This window comes from Hemitrygon akajei, unplaced genomic scaffold, assembly GCF_048418815.1.
Source record: "Hemitrygon akajei unplaced genomic scaffold, sHemAka1.3 Scf000082, whole genome shotgun sequence".
NCBI lineage: Eukaryota > Metazoa > Chordata > Chondrichthyes > Myliobatiformes > Dasyatidae > Hemitrygon > Hemitrygon akajei.
Window position 1 is genome coordinate 402,099 of NW_027331968.1, and position 20,231 is coordinate 422,329.

At 45.5% G+C, this 20,231-nt stretch overlaps 2 protein-coding genes across 3 annotated transcripts in view; one reads left to right on the plus strand and one right to left on the minus strand.

The window, feature by feature from the left end:
* The window catches only part of LOC140722652 (uncharacterized), a 409,759-nt gene extending 392,291 nt beyond the window's left edge, over nucleotides 1-17,468 (minus strand). For both annotated transcript variants that reach the window (XR_012097705.1, XM_073037368.1), the window contains exons 1-4: nucleotides 17,349-17,468; nucleotides 13,455-13,627; nucleotides 12,086-12,263; nucleotides 2,881-3,006 (exon numbers count right to left, since the gene is read on the minus strand). The gene's annotated coding sequence lies outside the window, so the exon portion shown is untranslated. The remainder of the gene's footprint in view (nucleotides 1-2,880; nucleotides 3,007-12,085; nucleotides 12,264-13,454; nucleotides 13,628-17,348) is intronic.
* The window catches only part of LOC140722642 (uncharacterized), a 190,577-nt gene that overhangs the window by 116,463 nt on the left and 53,883 nt on the right, over nucleotides 1-20,231 (plus strand). The window lies entirely within an intron of this gene.

Sequence of the window (20,231 nt, forward strand, 5' to 3'; positions counted from 1 at the left end):
TAAGACGTGAGGCGTCCCTCTTCTTAATGCTGCCTCCCCAACACGCCACCACAAAGAAGAGGGCGCTCTCCACAACTGACCTATAGAACATCTTCAGCATCTCACTACAGACATTGAATGACGCCAACCTTCTAAGGAAGTACAGTCGACTCTGTGCCTTCCTGCACAAGGCATCTGTGTTGGCAGTCCAGTCTAGCTTCTCGTCTAACTGTACTCCCAGATACTTGTAGGTCTTAACCTGCTCCACACATTCTCCATTAATGATCACTGGCTGCATATGAGGCCTAGATCTCCTAAAGTCCACCACCATCTCCTTGGTCTTGGTGATATTGAGACGCAGGTAGTTTGAGTTGCACCATATCACAAAGTCCATATCACCATATCTGGAATGATCATCAAACTGTCTGATGTTCTTCCTGTCTCTCTAAGAATGGGGCATTTCTGCCATCGTCAATTTGTGACTTGGCTCAGTTTGACTCTCTCCATTGGTATTATTCCCTGTTCCCACTGAGCTGCCTGGCCCCACAGTAACTGAAACACTCTCACCGAAAAAGCCGGCAGTGCATTCCATGCACCCACCAGTCTCTGTGTAGAAAACTTACCCCGACATCCCCTTGGTATCTATTTCCAAGCACCTGAAAAGTCTGCTCCCTCGTGTTAGACATTTCAGCCCTGGGAAAAATCCTCTGGCTATCCACACGATCAATACTCCTCATCATCTTATACACCTAACAAAGTTCTAAACATAAACACGGAAATTATACATTGCTTTGAGGATTTGTTGGACGTATACAAAATGATGAGGGAGAAGATTGGGTAAATAAATGCAAGCAGCTTTTTCCACTGAGGGTGGGTGGGATGACAACCAGAGGTCAGGGGTAAGTGGGGAAGGTGAAAATTTAATGGGAACATGTGGAAAAGCTCTTTACTGAAATGGTTGTGAGAGTGTGGAATGAGATGCCAGAACAAGTGGTGAATATGAGCTCAGTTTCACCGTTTAAAAGAAGTTTGGATGTGAGCCTGGATGGTAGGGGTATGGATTTTTTATAAAAAGGGCCCAAAGGATATCGGGAACCAAATTCACCACAACCACAAACTGTTCCTGCCACTGCCATCCAGGAAACGGTACCACAGCAAAAGGACCAACAGGTTCCGGGACATCATCTTCCACCAGGCCATCAGACTGATTAATTGATCTCTATGCTTTCTTGACTGTCCTATTTACAAACTAATTATTATAAATCAATTTCAATTACACATTGCACATTTAGACAGTAATGTAACGTAAATATTTCTACTCCTCATCCATATGAAGGATGTGCATAATAAAGTCAATTCAATTCACCATCTCCACTATCTGTTCTGTCTTTCTGGCTCCCATTCCCCCTACAACTTACTTAAACCATATCAGCCCCAACCCCCACTACCTCTAGTAAGCCTTACCACTAAGATATTAGTTGCCTGTTGTTCTGTTCCCCTAACTAACAAATCCACTTATCAGCCCTTTGACTTTCCTCCCCCCAACAGTTTCCAAAGTGTTCCACTTGTTGTTGTCCGGGCATGGCCATTGGAGTACTCTGCGATGGCTATTTAACCTCATTCTCCTTCCTGACTCTCACCCAGTTTCCGGTGTCCTGCACCTTGGGTGTAACTCACCTCTCTTCATGTCATATCTTTCACCCCCTCCTACTACTGCTGGATGATCTGGAATTCACCCATTTCAAGATCCAACACCTTAAAGTGCAGGGTTACAAGCTGAAGCTGGATGCACATCTTGTAGGTGAGGGCATCAGGGACACTGGAGGTCTCCCCTCATTCCCTCCAATATTCCCTCTAATTTGTAATAACCAGTGTGCACTTGAATCTTGTACTGTGCATTTTTTACCCAGTGACAACATGTGCACAGTGAATTTTATATAGAGATATATTCATTTTCACAGCTGGCAAATCACGGTCGATAGGAACTTTGATCTCCTCTGGGTTCGATCGAGTTCATCTGCACTCTCACACAACCTATGTAGCAGGCCTGTAATGGGTAATGAAGGATTTTCTCACCAAAGCTTTTGCATATTGTCCATATGTGGTTTGCTTGCTAAATTACACTTTAAAAAGTCAGATTTCCAAATATCACTCCACTTCTTCCCACTTGCAAATTCTCCAGCAACTTTAGCAACACCACATGCACACAGGTAACACCAGTTTATGGACTCTACATAAACATTTCCCCTGAACCCTCCCCCAGATGACTGACGGTGGTGAACTCAGTGATGGCAATGCCAATGAATATGAAGGGAAGGGCAGTAGTCTGTCTCACTGGAGTCTGGCACATTTGTGATGTGAAAGCTACTTGTTGCCCAGGGCAAAGGTGTTTGATATCATTACGTACCCAGAGAGGATGGGACAAAACATGTTCTCACCGGTAGAAAAGACCAGAGCAACAGGAGGTAGAACAAGCAACGCACACAAAATGCTGGAGGAACTCAGCAGGTCGGGCAGCATCGATGGAAAAGAGTACTAATGCTGAATTCCTCCAGCATTTTGTGTATGTTGCTTAGATTTCCAGCATCTGCAGATTTTCTCTTGTTTGTTATTGGAAGTAAAACAAAGGCAATTTTCTCAACTGGTGATATAAGATTTTGTTCCCTTTCTCCGAGTTCCTAATCCTTGCATTTAGATAGCTGGAGCTCAGCTCTGTCTGAGAGATCCATCGGTTCCCATTCCCTCTTCAGCTGGAGCACCCCGGGGCCCGTGTACGGATCATGGGGTTGAGAGAGAGGGGAGAGAACAGGACTGTCCGGGATTGCGGGTCACGGTGTCCGAAATTCACAGGATTATTCCAAAGTTGATGTTTAAGATAAAAACACGGAGAATTGCTCTTACCTGCAGCCGACATTTTCAAGGTCTTCTGTGTACTGCGCGCATGCGTGAAACTCGGGGACGTCCTCAGCCTGACGCCTGCGCATTTCATCGGTGCCTCAACGACGGCGAAATTTTTCACTCATGGCCCTATGGGTAATCACAGTGCCATTAAACATTTCTGCAAGCACCGGTTCAATGTCCATACCTCATTTTTTTTCGTGTGTATAGAAAAATCTGCAGCTGTTTTAACGCAGAAAGCGGCTCCCATAAACAATATATTCAATATCAACGTGTATCTAATGCCAAAGTAAAATGCAGATATAAAACACTGGAGATTCTGCAGTTGCTGGGAATACAGAGACACACACACACAAAATGCTGGAGGAACTCTGCAGTTCAGGCATCAACTAAGCAGCGGAGTACACAGGCTAGGCATGCTGAAGGGGCTCGGTCCAAACGTTGTCTATTTATTCCTCTCCACAATTGTTGCCTGACTGTTGATTTCCATCAGTATTTTGCAGAAATTAACCACCTTTTTTTTTGATCAACCAGTTTCCAAATGCTTCTAATCTTTCTTTTGTAGCCACATCCTGCTGGTCTGATTCATCTTCCTCCTCGTAAACCGCATCTCTCTCTGGAGCCTCAAAGCCCTGACTCAGGCTGGCAACACTTTGGTTTCTGACTCTGCACCATCGAAGATTCACTCACTAGTCTGCTGTCAGACTTCAGAGGTGCATTATGTAACAAGACTGCAGGTTCTTTTACTGAGAGAGATCGAGAGAGAGAGAGAACGTCAAAATCACAGTGAGCTCATCGTCTTATTCAGCCTGGAGAAAATCATACAGGTGTATAAGATGATGAGAGGCATTGGTCGTATGGATAGCCAGAGGCTTTTTCCCCAGGGCTGAAACAGCTAACACGAGGGGGAATAGGTTTAAGCTGCTTGGAAGTAGGTACAGAGGAAATATCAGAGCAAAGTTTTTTAAGCAAAGAGTGGTGTGTGTGTGGAATGCCAGTAACGGTGGTAGAGGCGGATACAATCGGGTCTTTTAAGAGACTCTTAGTTAGGTACATGGAGCTTAGGAAAATGGGTGGCTATGTGGTAGAGTAATTCTAAGCAGTTTCTAGAGTAAGTTACATGGTCGGCACAGCAATGTGGGCCAAAGCATCTGTAATGTGTTGTAGATTTCTATGTTTCCATGAAATTTATGGGAAATCTCTTATCCCACGGAGAGGTGACTAGTTGCAACCTGTCATCATAGGGAGGGTGAGAGGGGAACGGCAGGGATAGATTTTCATATACTGATATGGAACAGAAACATGGGCAGGAACCAGATGGGCCGAATGGCGTTTCTTGTGTACATTGTGAGTGTGGCAGAGACAGTAAGTACCTGAGACACGGGATTTGATACAGAACTGATTTATCTTTCACAGATACACAATATTAAACTGCAGTCTAGTTTAAGGCTAACATCAGTAGAACAGACTCCCCCAATGCTCAGTGACCGGGGTTCAGTCCTGGGTGCAATGAGCAGCCACAAGAACTGCAGAATCTGACAGTGACAGTCCCTCATGAACCTGCAGCTGCCTTCAGTCACCGTGATGGTTAAACATTTAACACGGAGCTGATTTGAACTTCCTCCCTGATGTTGGAGCGCTCAGACCGAAGATGTAGGGGAGAAGAAAAAAAAAAGATAATAAAGTTGTTTGCACAGTTAGGGATAAACAGAGAGGAAGAGGTGGAGGGTTTCTTAAATGCATCTATTTTAATGCTAGGAGCATTGTAAGAAAGGTAGATGAGCTTAGAGCATGGATTGATAACTGGAAATATGATGTTGTATTTATTAGAGAAACATGGTTGCAGGAGGGGTGTGATTGGCAACTAAATATTCCTGGATTTCGTTGCTTCAGGAGTGATAGAATTGGAGGGGCAGGAGGGGGAGGTGTTGCATTGCTTGTCTGAGAAAATATTACAGCATAGACAGTGACAGGATAGATTACAGGACTCATCTAGGGAGCCTTTTTTGGTGGAACTGAGGAATGGGAAAGGTGGAGTGACACTTATAGGGTGGTATCATAGACCACCTAATCGGGAGCGAGAATTGGAGGAGCAAATTTGTAAGGAGATAGCAGATACTTGTAATAAGCACAAGTTTGTGATTGTGGGAGATTTTAATATTCCACACATAGAAACATAAAAAATAGATGCAGGAGTAGGCCAAAGTGAATAATGTCACATTTAACCACATTAAATTGCATCTGCCTTGAATTTGCCCACTCACCTAACCTAGCCAGGTCACCCTGCATCCTCTTAGCATCCTCCTCACAGCTAACACTGCTGCCCAGCTTCGTGTCATCCGCAATCTTGGAGATCCTGCATTTAATTGCCTCGTCTAAATCATTAATATATATTGTAAACAACTGGGGTCCCAGCACTGAGCCTTGCAGTACCCCACTGCTGACTGCCTGCCAATCTGAAAAGGTCCCGTTTATTCCCACTCTTTGCTTCCTGTTTGCCAACCAATTCTCTATCCACATCAATACCATACCCCCAATACCGTGTGCTTAAGTTTGCACACTCATCTCCTGTGTGGGACCTTGTCAAAAGCCTTTTGAAAATCCAAATATACCACATCCACTGGTTCTCCCCATCCACTCTACTAGTTACATCTTCAAAAAATTCTATAAGATTCACAAATTTTCCTTTCACAAATCCACGCTGACTTTGTCGGATGATTTCACCTCTTTCCAAATGTGCTATTATCACATCTTTGATAACCGACTCTAGCACTTTCCCCACAACCGATGTCAGGCTAACCCATCTATAATTCCCCGGTTTCGCTCTTCCTCCTTTTTTAAAAAGTGGGGTTACATTAGCCACCCTCCAATCCTCAGGAACTGATCCAGAATCTCAGGAGTTTTGAAAAATTATCACTAATGCATCCACTATTTCTTGGGCTACTTCCTTAAGCACTCTGGAATGAAGACCATCTTGCCCTGCGGATTTATCTGCCTTTAATCCCTTCAATTTACCTAACACCACTTCCCTACTAACATGTATTTCCCTCAGATCCTCCATCTCGGTCCCCTACTATTTCCAGAAGATTATTTATGTCCTCCTTAGTGAAGACAGAACCAAAGTAGTTATTCACTTGGTCTGCCATATCCTTGTTCACCATGATCAATTCACCTGTTTCTGACTGTAAGGGACCTACATTTGTCTTAACCAATCTTTTTCTTTTCACATATCTATAAAAGATTTACAGTCAGTTTTTATGTTCTCTGCCAGCTTTCTTTTATAATCTTTTTTCCCTTTCCTAATTAGGCCCTTTGACCTCCTCTGCTGGACTCTGAATTTCTCCCAGTTCTCAGTTATGCCACTTTTTCTGGCTAATTTACTATCCCTAATTTCCCTTGTCAGCCACGGGTGCACTACCTTCCCTGGTTTATTCTTTTGCCAAATTGGGATGAACACTTGTTGTAGTTCATCCATGCAATCTTTAAATGCTTGTCATTGCATATCCACCATTAACCCTTTAAGTATCATTTGCCAGTCTAGCTTAGCTAATTCACGTCTCATACCTTCAAAGTTACCCTTCTTTAAGTTCAGAACCTTTGTTTCTGAATTAACTATGTCACTCTCCATCTTAATGAAGAATTCCACCATATTATGGTCACTCTTACACAAGGGGCCTCGCATGACAAGATTGCTAATTAACCCTTCCTCATTGCTCAATACCCAGTCTAGAATGGCCTGCTCTCTAGTTGGTTCCTCGACATGTTGGTTCAGAAAACCATCCCGCACACGTTCTCAGAAATCCTCTTCCTCAGCACCCTTACCAATTTGATTCACCCAATCTATATGTATATTGAAGTCACCCATTATAACTGCTGTTCCTTTTTTGCACGCATTTCTAATTTCCTGTTTAATGCCATCCCCAACTTCACTACTACTGTTAGGTGGCCTGTACACAAATTCCACCAGTGTTTTATGCCCCTTAGTGTTACACAGCTCTACCCATATCGATTCCACATCCTCCAGGCTAATCCTTCCTTTCTATTGCGTTAATCTCTTCTCTAATCAGCAACGCTATCCCACCTCCTTTTCTTTCCTGTCTATCCCTCCTGAATATTGAATATCCCTGGATGTTGAGCTCCCATCCTTGGTCACCCTGGAGCCATGTCTCTGTGATCCCAACTATATCATATTCATTAATAACTATCTGCACATTCAATTCATCCACCTTATTACGAATGCTCCTTGCATTGACACACAAAACCTTCAGGCTTGTTTTTACAACACTCTTAGCCCTTATACAATTATGTTGAAAAGTGGCCCTTTTTGATTTTTGTCCCTGGATTTGACTGCCTGCCACTTTTACTTTTCACCTTACGACATTTTGCTTCTACTCTCATTTTACACCCCTCTGTCTCTCTGCACTTGTTCCTATCCCCCTGCCACATTAGCTTAAATCCTCCTGAACAGCAGTAGCAAATGCTCCCCCTAGGACTAGCAGGAGGGACAGCCCTCAGTGATTCCTGTGTATGCACCCTGGAAGCCTCAAGAAATGATAGTGATCATGAATCAGGCCCCAGAGAGAAAAGAAAAACCAGCACAGTTTGCTCAGTGTGTCCACAGTACTACACAAATGTTTAATGTGACTCCTCAAGATTTATTCGGTCTCTGCTGCATGATTCTCTCAGCTGCTGAGGGATGGAAATGGAAGGCAGAATTGAGATACGAAACCTATCAGGAGTTACAGGCGAGAAACCATAATGAGAATGAACAGACAGACCAGATTATTCAAGCCTTGGAAAGGGCTCTCCAGCAACCTGTAAACATCACTAAAGTACCTGAATGCAAACCTAAGCCTGGGGAATTGGGACCAGACTGTTGAGAGCGATTTGTGGCCTGCTACGGCACCTTCACAGGAGACCAAGCCTTTAATGATGGGAATCTGTCCCCCCAGTTCAATGCCCTACTGCTCCAATGCTTACCAACTAAGTTAGCCAACATGATTAAAACAAATAATATGGATTGTCCTGACAATGATCGAAATCGAATGCGACGAGCTTTGACATATCATTTGGACCCAACTTTCGAATCCCGATCAACCCCGATGGGAAATAATATTAAAGCTGAATATGCTCAGCGGGAAGAAGGACGCGAGCGGGCTATATCTGAGGAACAGAAATGGGAGCAAAAACCTACCAAGGGACAGGTGGGGGCAACAACCCGTTTAGAAACTGACAAGAAGATGATTCCAACCATGTGTGCCAACCCTCAGGAAGAGCCCAATGTAATATTGCAAGTTGCTGGAAATCCAGTTCCATTTATGATTGATATGAGGGCAACCACAACCACTCTCGATCAGGAAATAGTATCGGAAAAGGGATTCCAGCTATCAGACGTTATAATCACTCTGTCAGGGTTCGAAGGCATGGAACGTACGTATTCACGTACCCAGCCACTGCAGGTGGATTTCCAGGGGAGCCAGTGTGAGGTTTCATTTACAGTCACCACCAGACAGGGGGTGTAATCTAGCATGGAGAGACTTGCTCTGTCTGTTGGAAATCGAGATTCTTTGCACAGACAATGCTGTCACCCTTGACAGGTGAACAACCGGCAGCTTCCCCAGTTTCCGACCCCCAAGTGGAGAGCACTTAATTTGGACTCCACTCCTTCTGCCAGCAGCCGACCCTCAAGTGACTCTGTGCTTTGACCCTACAGGGTGCGCCACAGAGGAAAGCCAATATTATGCACCCCTCGACGGACAGAAGTTCCCAGTCACGGTGATTAGACAGGTTAAAGGATGAGATGGTATTGCATTACTGGCCGAATTTCCAGATTTCCTTTGGTGACAGACAGAACTGGTAGTTCCCCATACCACCATTAGGGTTTGCACTGGGTTCAAGCCAAAGAGCCCAGGGTTCCTGGCATACACCCTAACGAAACAAGTCTCCAGCACCGAGGGAGACTGGCAAGACATGGCCTTGGGTCTAGTCCAATACGGGAGGGAGTCTGAGGTGAAGACGGGATATCTGGTAAGACAACCTTTTAATATTGACCGATCCCAAGATGCTGTACCCCATCTCTGTGCAATTTCAGGCCAAGAAGTCTGTCGCACCAACTGCCCCCTGTCTGGATCACCACAAAAGAAGGTCAGACTCTCCCATCCATTTAACAATATCCCCTCAATCCCGAGGCAACGTTTTCTGAGGATGGAAGCTCTTTTGTGGATCCAGCAGGAAAAGGATGCGATAGTGACGGACAGTGAAGTAATTGAGCAGGCCTCTTTTGAAGCAGCTGTCTCCGCCCAGAAGGCTGAGCTGTTTGTTCTGACTCGTGCCTGTATCCCAGCAACAGACTAAAGTGGGAACATTTACACAGACTCCCGTTATGCATTTGGAATTGTACATGACTATGGGGTTCTCTGGGAACATGGGGATTCCTGACTTCCTCTGGCCACCCCATTAGTAATGCCACCTTTGTAAACAACTTACTCACCACTCTACAGCTACCTCAAGTTTTGTTCTTCTCAGGGGGACACCTCTGAGGAGGAGTGAAAACTGTGGTCCCAGATGGGGTGCCAAAGACCCCGACCTAGCTTTTTGGATCTCCCCAGTGGGACAGATTTGTGTTCCTACAGAGTTTTTACCAATATTGGTCGATTAGATACATAATTGTACACACCTGGGAAAGGAGGGAATGGTTGGTAACCTGTACCCTGCACATCAGGTATGACTCCCTTGCCAGGTGGACATTTTTGTGTCTACAAGTTGATTTTATTGAATTGCCTAGAGTACATTGCTATAGATACTGCTTAGATATTATAGATGTGTTTAGTAGATGGGTTGAAGCTGTTCCAACTACCAATAATACTGTTATGACTGTTGTGAAGGTATTTTTACGGGAAATAATTCCCAGGTATGGCCTGCCAGAGATGCTGAGCTCTGACAATGACCCACACTTTGTGATGAAAGTAAACAAAGGCGTACGTAATGAACTAGCTATCAAGCAACAATTCCACTGTGTACACCACCCTTGGGCCGCTGGCACAGTGGAGAGAGCCAATGGCACTCTGAAGAGTAAACTGGCCAGACTAACAGTGGAGACTGGACTCACTTGGTTGAAGGTCCTTCCGTTACCCAGTTCCACATGAGGGTTACCCCACAGGGGAAAACAGGGTTGTGACCAGCTGAAATCATTTATGGACGGCCCATGAGGACACCCTGGGGACTAAGACCTTGTGTATCATTGCTCTCAGAAAGTCTACCAGCAAAATTGGATATTCATACGCGAGGGGAAGACATGGGGAAATATATATGCCAACTAACCAAGATTTTCCAAGCATACATTCGCAGGTATGACAGGCTGACAAGGAAGAGAACTACTCCGCACCATGGAACCTGGGATTTTTTTTCCTGATGAAGAACTGGGATTAAGGGAATCTTGGACCTCGGTGGAGAGGACCATATCAGGTGTTACCGACCACCCCCACAGCTGTGAAAGTGAAGGGGCAATCTCGGTAGATATATCATTAGGCGCTAAACATGTTACTGAAGGAACTGAGTAGAAGGTCTCTCTCAGACTAATGGAAAATGTATTGGTTGTTAGTGGTGTTCTTGTTTATGTCTTTGAGAGGGCTCACCCCAGCATCCGGGGGCCCCCATGTTAACACATTTCCGTCTTTCTGTCATACCTATACCAAACAGGTAGAACTAGGGGCCTGCTGGGTTTGTGCTGAAATACCACAGCATGGTAAATCTATGGTTCCAATGTCAGTAATCCTGCTCAATCAGAGTGAGGAACTCTCAGCCTGGGCTTTCTCAAATAACATCCGGGGAAGTGAGATGAGGACCTGTGGTCCAGTCAGAGATGACTGTGGCTGTCAGTGTTTTGAGGGATGGTGTCTCAGGCCCCCATCAAACTGAACTTCCTATACTGGGAAACATGCATCCTGGCCATACTTGCAGGTGCCCAGCAGCCGAGAGGAACAACTGAGACTGATTGATTTTGGATGATTACTTTTCTCTCCTATGGAGTAGCCAGGAATTCACGAGAGATAATCAATTTGGATACAGCACTTGAGGAGCTGGCCACAATACTGCAGGGGCCCTGACAGAAACACAGGCCCAAGTAACAGAAATATCCACTGAAATGATTGCAATCTGGCAAACAGTCATATAGAATCGTACAGCTTTAGAGTTTATCCCAGCTGAGAAAGAGGGAACCTGTGCTGTTATTGACACAGAATGCTGCACCTATATCCCTGAGGAATCTACTAACATTACACCCCTCTCCAAGCACACTGCAAAGGAGATTGACAGCATCAAGAAAGTAGGGCAGGATTTACACGGGTTCACTGAAGGGTCGAAATGGTGATCTTTGAAGGCCTGTTTGGTAATATGTGGGGCATGATACTGCATTATGTCCTAATAGTTGTACACATCTCTGTTACAATTACTGTTATACACTGTCTTTACCAACTGATAAGTCAATGCTGTCGTCAGTTGCTTTCTCTGTAAAAAGTTACTGCATTGTTGATAATGTAATGATCAAACGGAGGGAAGGATGAAGTCTGTAAAATGGCTAACACTTCGTTAAACAATAGCAGCCTGTTTTTCTGAAAGAAACTGCTGATGATCAACCGATGTGCTGAGCCATGTTTCTTCTTGCGGGTAGCTAGCTAGGGTTTCAAGATGCTTATCTCCTTGCGCATTCACATGTAGAGATAGGACAGCTTCAGTCTGTTCTGTGTGTGTAAACCATTTGTAAACTATTTTGTAGTTTGTCTTTAGGGGCTCCAGCCTGTCATGTAGTAAATATCTTTGGCTCCAGCCTGTCTTGTGTGGGGGTATCTGGATGGATATATCTGTGGTGTAAGGGGAATTGTTAGTCAGTTAGTGGATTGGGTGGGAACAGTCACAGACTGTTCCTGTTTGAGGGATTAACTAAGTAAGCCCCGGGTGCTTGGAATAAAGAGTTTGTACCGTACGGTCTGTGAGTGAATTTATCCGGATTCGACTTCCACAGAATAGGAGTGGTTTTAAAGGGCTGTGCTGCTGGAAGCTCATTACCAGACCTGGAGTGATTGCAACTGGGTCTGACAGAGGCGTAACTGGTTGTTCTGGGCACATTCAGTCTCACTCCAACTATTTGCCACCTTCCCTTATACAGGTATGTAATGTCTAAAGGAGCAGTGTTTGAGTAAATGAGACTCACCAAACTTTCTCCTGACTGAGTCAATGGAATCTCTGAGTCTCTTGAGGCAGAGCTGTTCTCTCCAGTTAAAGCTCTCAGTCCTCAGGCTGGTTCACTTGTTGCTGTTCCCTCATCTTCAGCCGTGGTTTGCTTCTAGTTGGGGTTTTTCTTTTTTATAAACCTCTCACCGCAGGTCTAACTTTAACCAGGGAGACAATGAAGTACAATAACAATAAAAAGGAGAACCAAACATTTCTGGTTAATGTTACTAAAAACAAAATGTTGAAGGCTGATATAATGATCTCAGTAAACATTTTTTTATTGTCACTATTGTCAATATGGGATAAGGAGGAGCCATCATTCAGTCAGGAACAGAATTAGGTGATTCGATCCATCTGGTCCACCCCACCATTTAACCACAGCTGATTTTCATTCCAACACCATATTCCTGCCTTCCTCCTGTAACCCTGAGCTACTCAGCAATCATCAATATGTTAATCTCTGTCATAAATATACCCAAATGGCAGCTTCATCCAACCTCTGTGGCAACAAATTCCACAGATCAGACATCTTCTGGCCAACTTTTTTTCTCCACTCAGTTTTAAAGGGAAGCTTCTTTATTCCGAGACTGTGCTGTCAGATCACAGTCTAATGGAAACATCCTCTCCATGTCCACTGTACCCAGGCTTTTCAGCATTTGGTAGGTTTACTTAACCAAACATCCCCCACCACCCTCACCGTCCCTCTGAACTCCATTGAGCACAGGTCCAAAACAATCAAATGCTCCTCATACATAATGCCGAACATTCCTGAGATTATTCTTGTAAACCTTGTTCACAACAACTGTACTGAACACATTTCTAGGAATAACAAACTAATTGGCACCAGGGTAATTTGCAAGGAAAGGTTGTGGTTACTTTATTGTTCAACTATCACAGAGTGAGCCATTTCCACTTCCACATTAAAACCGGTACATTTCAGGAAACATAAACCAATCCAGAGTGAATGTAATAAAAAGAAATTGGAATTACCAAACTGCTCAGCATGTAAGGAACAGCTGTGGGGAGAGGAACAATCTTTACAATTCAGGTTAATAACATTTTGTCAGGATGACTTCAAAAATTTTCAGTTTTTAGTGCAGATCTCCAGCAACTTGAGATTCTGCCCGATTTCCACCACTTTATCCAGATTTGACTTCCACAAAATGCGAGTGACTTTAAAGGGCTGGGCTGCTGGAAGCACATTACCAGACCTGGTGTGATTGCAACTGTGTCTGACAGAGGCATAAATGGTTCTTCTGGGCACATTCAGTCTCACCAACTATTTCCCACCTTCTATTGTACAGGTATGTAATGTATAAAGGACCAGTGTTTGAGTAAATGAGACTCACCAAACTTCCTCCTCACTGACTCACTGGGAACTCCAAGTCAGCTGATTCAGAGTTGTTCTCTCCAGTTCATGCTCTCAGTCCTCGGGCCAGTTCACTTGTTGCTATTCCCACATCTTTAGCCATGGTTTGCTTCTAGTTGGGGTTTTTCTTCCAATAAACCTCTCACCGCAGGTCTAACATTAACCAGAGAGATAATGAAGCACATAACAATGAAAAGGAGAACCAAACATTTCTGCTTAATGTTACTAAGAACAAAACTCACTGAAATTTAAACGTTGAAGCCAAATATAATAATCTCAGTGAACAATCTTTTATTGTCCCTCACACATCACAAAACAATATGGGATAAGAAGGAGCCATCATTCTGTCATGGTAATACATAAGACACAGGAACAGGATTTGGTGATTTGATCCATCTGGGCTATAAACGTGCAGGAGCAATGTGTGGTTAAGTGCCATGCTCAAGGATACAACGCACTGCCTGGCCTGAGGCTCAAACTCATGACCTTCAGATTGCTTAACCACTTGGCCACGTGCACATCACAGAAACCACTCTCCCCCTAGACTTCCCAGTCCCTCGGTAAAGCAGGCAGTGAAATCAAAGATCCCCAAAACCTGGGACGTTCTCCTTTCTCACCCACCCCAGTCCGGGAGAAGACACAACAGCCAGAAAGCTCAACTGCAATTGTGAGCAGCCACAGGAAACGAGGCGAGTCGGGGGAAGTTAACGAGACTCAGTGACCAACATCAGATTCCCCAACACAACATAGAGGAAGCATCCTGACCCAGCCAGGGACTCTGAGCACACACCACGTCATCTTGCATCACAAAGTGAAGGGTAGGGAAGATCTGCAGTAAACAGCCTCACGTGATCTGTTGGTGGGTCTCCCATTTCAACTCTGCAGAAATAGACAGCCTGGGCTCCAGGTTTGGATCGTTCAATGCAGATTAAGTGAAGTCTACACATTTTTGACCAGCCCAGATAATCGGAAAATAAATGAGTAATTGGTTCTCAGTTCGGGGCTCACGGCCAACATCAGATCTCCCAGCTTGGGATCAGTCTCAGTACTCACCGATGGGAACGCAATATCTTCGGCCCACAGACAGTGATCCAGACCCCTGGCTCCCCCACCCAGGAGGTGAGGACCCTTCGCTCGATCCCACAGATGATGCACTTCAGCACTGAGCGGAAAAGAAAACACCGCCCGGCCGGAGACAGTGAACATGCGTGAAGTGAGTGTCACATCATCCGGAGGGCAGGGCCTCAGAAACAGATGCACAGGTGCTGCCCATCTGCTGTTAAATGGGAGGGGCAAACGGGGTCACGTGACCAGTTGGGTCTCCCACCCCAGGCAGAGTTTTCCAGCTACCCACCGTTCTGTGTAAAGAAACAAACTTGCTGCTTACATCTCCTCTCACCTTCAATATATTAGATATTTCAACCCCCAGGAAAAATAGATTGTCTGTCCACTCAGAATCAGAATCAGGTTTATTATCACCGGTGTGTGTCATGAAATTTGAAAACTGTGCAGCAGCAGTTCAATGCAATACATATTATAGAAAGAAAAAAACCCAAAATAAAATAATAAAAACAAACAACTAAATCATTTACAGTAGATCTGGTACCCTTACTCTTTGTGATTTTGATAAATGACCTGGATGAGGAAGTGGAGGGATGGGTTAGCAAGTTTGCTGATGACACAAAGGTTGGGGGAGTTGTGGATAGTGTGGAGGGCTGTCAGAGGTTTCAGTGGGACATTGATAGGATGCAAAAATGGGCTCTAAAGTGGCAGATGAAGTTCAACCAAGATAACTGTAAAGTGGTTCATTTTGTTAGGTCAAACATGATGGTAGAATATAACATCAATGGTAAGACTCTTGGCAGTGTGAAGGATCAGAGGGATCTTGGGGTCCCAGTCCATAGGACACTCAAAGTTGCTACGCAGGTTGACTCTGTGGTTAAGAAGGCATATGATGCATTGACCTTCATCAATTGTAGGATTGAACTTAGGAGCCGAGAGGTAATGTTGCAGCTATATGTGATGCTGGTCACACCCCACTGTGCTCAATTCTGGTTGCCTCACTACACGAAGCATGTGGAAACCATAGAAATGGTGCAGTGGATATTTACACAGATGTTGCCTGGATTGGGGAGCATGCCTTATTAGAATAGTTTGAGAGAACTCGGCCTTTTCTACTTGGAGCAACGGAGGATGAGAGGTGACCTGATAGAGGTGTACAAGATGATGAGAGGCACTGATTGTGTGGATAGTCAGAGACTTTTTCCCAGGTCTGAAATGGTTATGAAAAGACAGCACAGGTTTAAGGTGCTGGGGAGTAGTTGCAGAGGAAATGTTACAGATAAGTTTTTTTACTCAGAGAGTGGTGAGTGTGTGGAATTGGCTACCAGCAACGTTGGTGGAGGTGGGTAGAATATGGTCTTTTGGATAGGTACCTGGAGACACTGGAGAAAAATAAAGAAATACTAGCTTAGAAAAATAGAGGGCTATGGGTAACCATAGTAATTCCTAAGGTAGGGACATGTTGGCACAACTTTGTGGGCCGAAGGTCTTGTATTGTGCTGTAGGTTTTCTATGTTTCTGTGAATAAATTAAAAATCGTGCAACTAACAGAAATACTATATATTTTAAATGTGAGGTAGTGTTCAAGGGTTCAATATCCATTTAGCAATCGGATGGCAGAGGGGAAGAAACTGTTCCTGAATCACTGAGTGTGAGCCTTCAGACTTCTGTACCTCCTTACCTGCTGGTAACATTGAGAAAACCACATGCCCTGGGTGCTGGAGGTCCTTGCTAATGGACGCTGCCTTTCTGAGACATGGCTTCTAATCCTCTGGTAATCTTATAAACGTCTATCCAGTCTCACCCCAGCCGGCACAGCTCCGGAGAAAACAACACAATTTTGTCCAACCTCCCGTTAAAGCTCAGGCCCTCTAATCCAGGCAATATCCTGGTAAACCTTTTCTGCGCCCACTCCAAAGCCCCGACATCCTTCCGAGAATGGGAGCGACCAGAACTGTATGAAACACTCCAGATGTGGTCTAACTAGTTTTATAAAGCTGCAACACAACTTCCCGACTTTTGAACTCAGTGCTTCAACTAATAAAGACAACCATGCCATTTGCCTTCTTAACCACCCGATCAATCTGTGCTGTCTCTTTCAGGGAACGATGAACTTGGAGTCTAAGATCCCTCTGATCATCAACACTGTTCAGGGTATTGCATTTAACAGTGTATTGTCTCATACATTCGACCTACCGAGCTGCCAAGATGATCATCACTAATCAAATCTCACTGAGATTTCTCAGGTCCTGTTGAACTTATTACCAAGTGCACAAGTACGGGAAGGTACAGGTACAGAGAAACACTGACTTGTGGCAGCATCACAGGCAAGTACATTCAGATAACACACGGAACACAAATTGTACATTTCTCTGTCAGTAACAATACTTTTTACTTCATCCTACTAATAGGACCAGAACAACAGGGGCTGAGCGGCGGCTCATCTCAGACGGTTCGGTGTGAAGGTCTCACAACCCGGACCGACCCCGGCAGATTCTGTGAAGGAAGCGAGGCGAGGCCGCCAGTTCGGGAAAGTTCATCTCCTCCCCCTTCAGGTTTCACCGATCACCTTGTGTTTCTCTCTCCCTCCCCACCCCCACCTTTTATTCTCCAGTCCTGCCGAAAGGTTTCGGCCGGTAATGTCGACTGTATTCTTCCCCTAGATGCTGCCCGGACTGCTGAGTTCCTCCAGCATTTTGTGCGCGTTGCTCGCATTTCCAGCAACTGCAGATTTTCTCTTGTTTGATTTCGGGAAAGTTAACTCACCACCCAACGTCAGACCTCCCCGCTCGGGACCGGCTTCAATACTTACCGAAGGGAAATTGTTGGTGTTGCCCCGCAGAGAATAATCCGTCTCCGGCTCCCCGTCCAAGGGGGCGAGAACCCCCTCCCGACCCCGATCTCACCGCCGTCCCGCTTTCACAAAGAACGAAAACACAACGCAGCTATTCCCGGGAATGTGAGCATGCGCAATGTGCTTATTGCGTCACGGGCGTTGGGCGGAGCCTCGGAAAATGCTGACGATCTGCAGTAAAACAGGATCACGTGACTCGGTGACTGTTCCTCCCGCTTCACATATTGCCCGACCCACCGCCGCATTTCCCAAATTATTTCATTATTTCCCTATATTATTTCCATATTTACACCAGACAGGTATTTAGTTTTCCCCTCCATATCTTCCCCGATCCCTTTCACTCCAGCCCCAGGTCACAGAGTTCTCAGCGTTATAATTTCGATTCCCATCCCATCCCGACACACAATTCAGACCCACACAGGAAATGTGCGGGTTTCAGTTAAATCAGTCTATGTTTATAAACACTTAATTATTAGCCCAGCCGTTAAACCGATAAAGCTCGAGCACAGCAGCACGTCGGTGACGTAAGACACCGCGCCCGTCAGGGCAGATCCCGGTGTGGGGAGCCCATATGTGACGTCAGGCGAGTGGGGGGGGGGGGAGCTGTGTGACGTCACCTGTGGGGGAGAGCTCGTATTTAAAAGCACCTTAATGGATTTTTCGGTGGGACAACAACATTAATCACGGGTTTCATCACTGAATCCAGTGTTGTGAGATGTAAAGTCCCCTGTTATGTGTCCGGCTGTGCCGTGTTGTTGGTGGAGTGGGCAGCGTGGTGTTTGTCTCGATTCGGGTCACAACACCAGAATTGCTAGCGGGGTCCACACAACAGAAAACCTCTCGTCCCTGCAGTCTTTGTCTCCCTGTAACTCAACACCCTGACAGTGTGGACCACAGATACCCCTTCCTCTCAGAGTCAGGGAATCACTCAGACAGCTGATCGCTGAGAGGAATTATATTTATTGGTCATTAAAGTTCGCCCAGATTCGTTTGGACGGATTTGATGTGGAGTTCGGGCTGTCACAGTGAAAGGGCCGGACGGCCGAACTCTCTCCGTTGTCCAAACATCCTTCCAGGTGAGGCGACACTTCACCTGTGGATCTTCCAGGGTCGCCCATTGTGTCCGCTGCTCCCGATGCGGCCGCCTCTACACTGGTGACACCGGCTCCTCCACAGTTGTGCGGAGTAGGAGTGTTTTTTTTTGGGGGGGGGCGGTGGATGATATTGGTCCCTTTAGTCGAGGGAGGTGGGAGGTGTGTGTGGGGTTGTTGTTGTGAGAAAGTGGGATGATCGGACGTTCCGTGACCTGGGTCAAATAAAGTTGTGAACGGGGAGGATCTGCTCCGTTGTATCGGACGGTCGCGTGTCCTTTCAGGAAGCAGCAATTCTCTCTTCAAATGAATTGCTGTTTAATCTTGCTGTTAACATTGTATTTGTTACAAAGCCCCAGTGCCTGGAAGAGCTGTCACCGTCATGGGCTGTTGGTGCAGATTGGGATGGCGGTGGGGTGTCAGTGACCTCTGTATCAGAGAACAACACGGGTTTCTACATCCTCCTGTGAGATATAAATGTCCTCACAGTGGATTCGGATCAGCTGGCGTATCTGGAGTTTGCAAAGGGAAAGGGAATAGGGAAGGGTCTGAGGAGAGAGAGTTTTAATCAGCAAACCATCATCCGGGGTGGAGGGGTACAGGAGCTGTCTGATAGATCGTTTTAGAGTAATTGTATTTTTATATAATCTCACAGACCGTGACTGAGGAAGAGGCTTGTTGAGGGAGGATACTCGGAGGTGAGCAGGTCAGACACGTTATCAGGAGAGTGACAGTGATGTGATTTCCTGTGTCACGGGTACAGACAGTCGTCTCAAGTGAGGAGTTTGTGTGGAGATGCAGCTTCCCTGGAGGTGGAGGAAAGAGGACACACCAACAGGTGGAACCAGCTGTGGGAAGACATGGTTTGTCAGGTCTGACGACGAGCAGAATGTACCATAACCTTCAGACTGAATCAGAAAACCATTCTGAGGGTATTTGAAATGTCAGAAGCAGGGGAGATGTGATCCCATGTCTCCATCAGACCCTCAGTGAGATGGTTCCAGTTACAACGTGCAGGGATGAAAGCACAGTGTTTGGGGTTTGATTTAATCACTGATTCTGACACAGTGAGAGGGTTAGTTTTGCTGTAAGGCAGCAACATTAATGGAAGAAACTTCATCAATTGCCAATTGTTCAGCAAAAGTGATCAATTTGTATGTTACCTTGACAGAAACTGATGCTCACAGTGGTGACAAAGGGGTGCAGTCTGGTTTATTTCAGGTTGGAGAGGGATGTAGAGATTTAAAATCAATGCCTTGCGGTGCCACCATCGTTAATTTAGCATGTCCGGAGTGGTGGATCACACAGCACGGAAACAGGCCTTTGGCCGGCCATACCTGTTCTGACCGTCCACTCACTGTCTACACTGGTCCCATTTATCAGCACTTGGTTCATAGCCGACTGTATCTCGGCAGTTTCAATGCTCATCCTCTTCGTAAATGTTGTGAAGGGACCTGCCTCCACCACCACCTCGGGCAGTGTGTTCCAGATTTCAGCTACCCTCTAAGTGAAAAATCTCCTCCTCAGATCCCTCTAAACCTCTTCATCCTCTGCTTAAATCCATGCCCTCTGATCTGTGACACCTCTGTCCCAGGATCGGGGCCGATATGGGCATCAGTGAGGCCTTTGATAATGTTCAGCATGGTAACTTGCTGTGGAAAGTCAGATCACATGGGATCCAGGGAGAGCTGGCTCACTGGATGCACAGTTGGCTTGATGGTAGGAAGCAGAGAACGATGGTGGGAGGCTG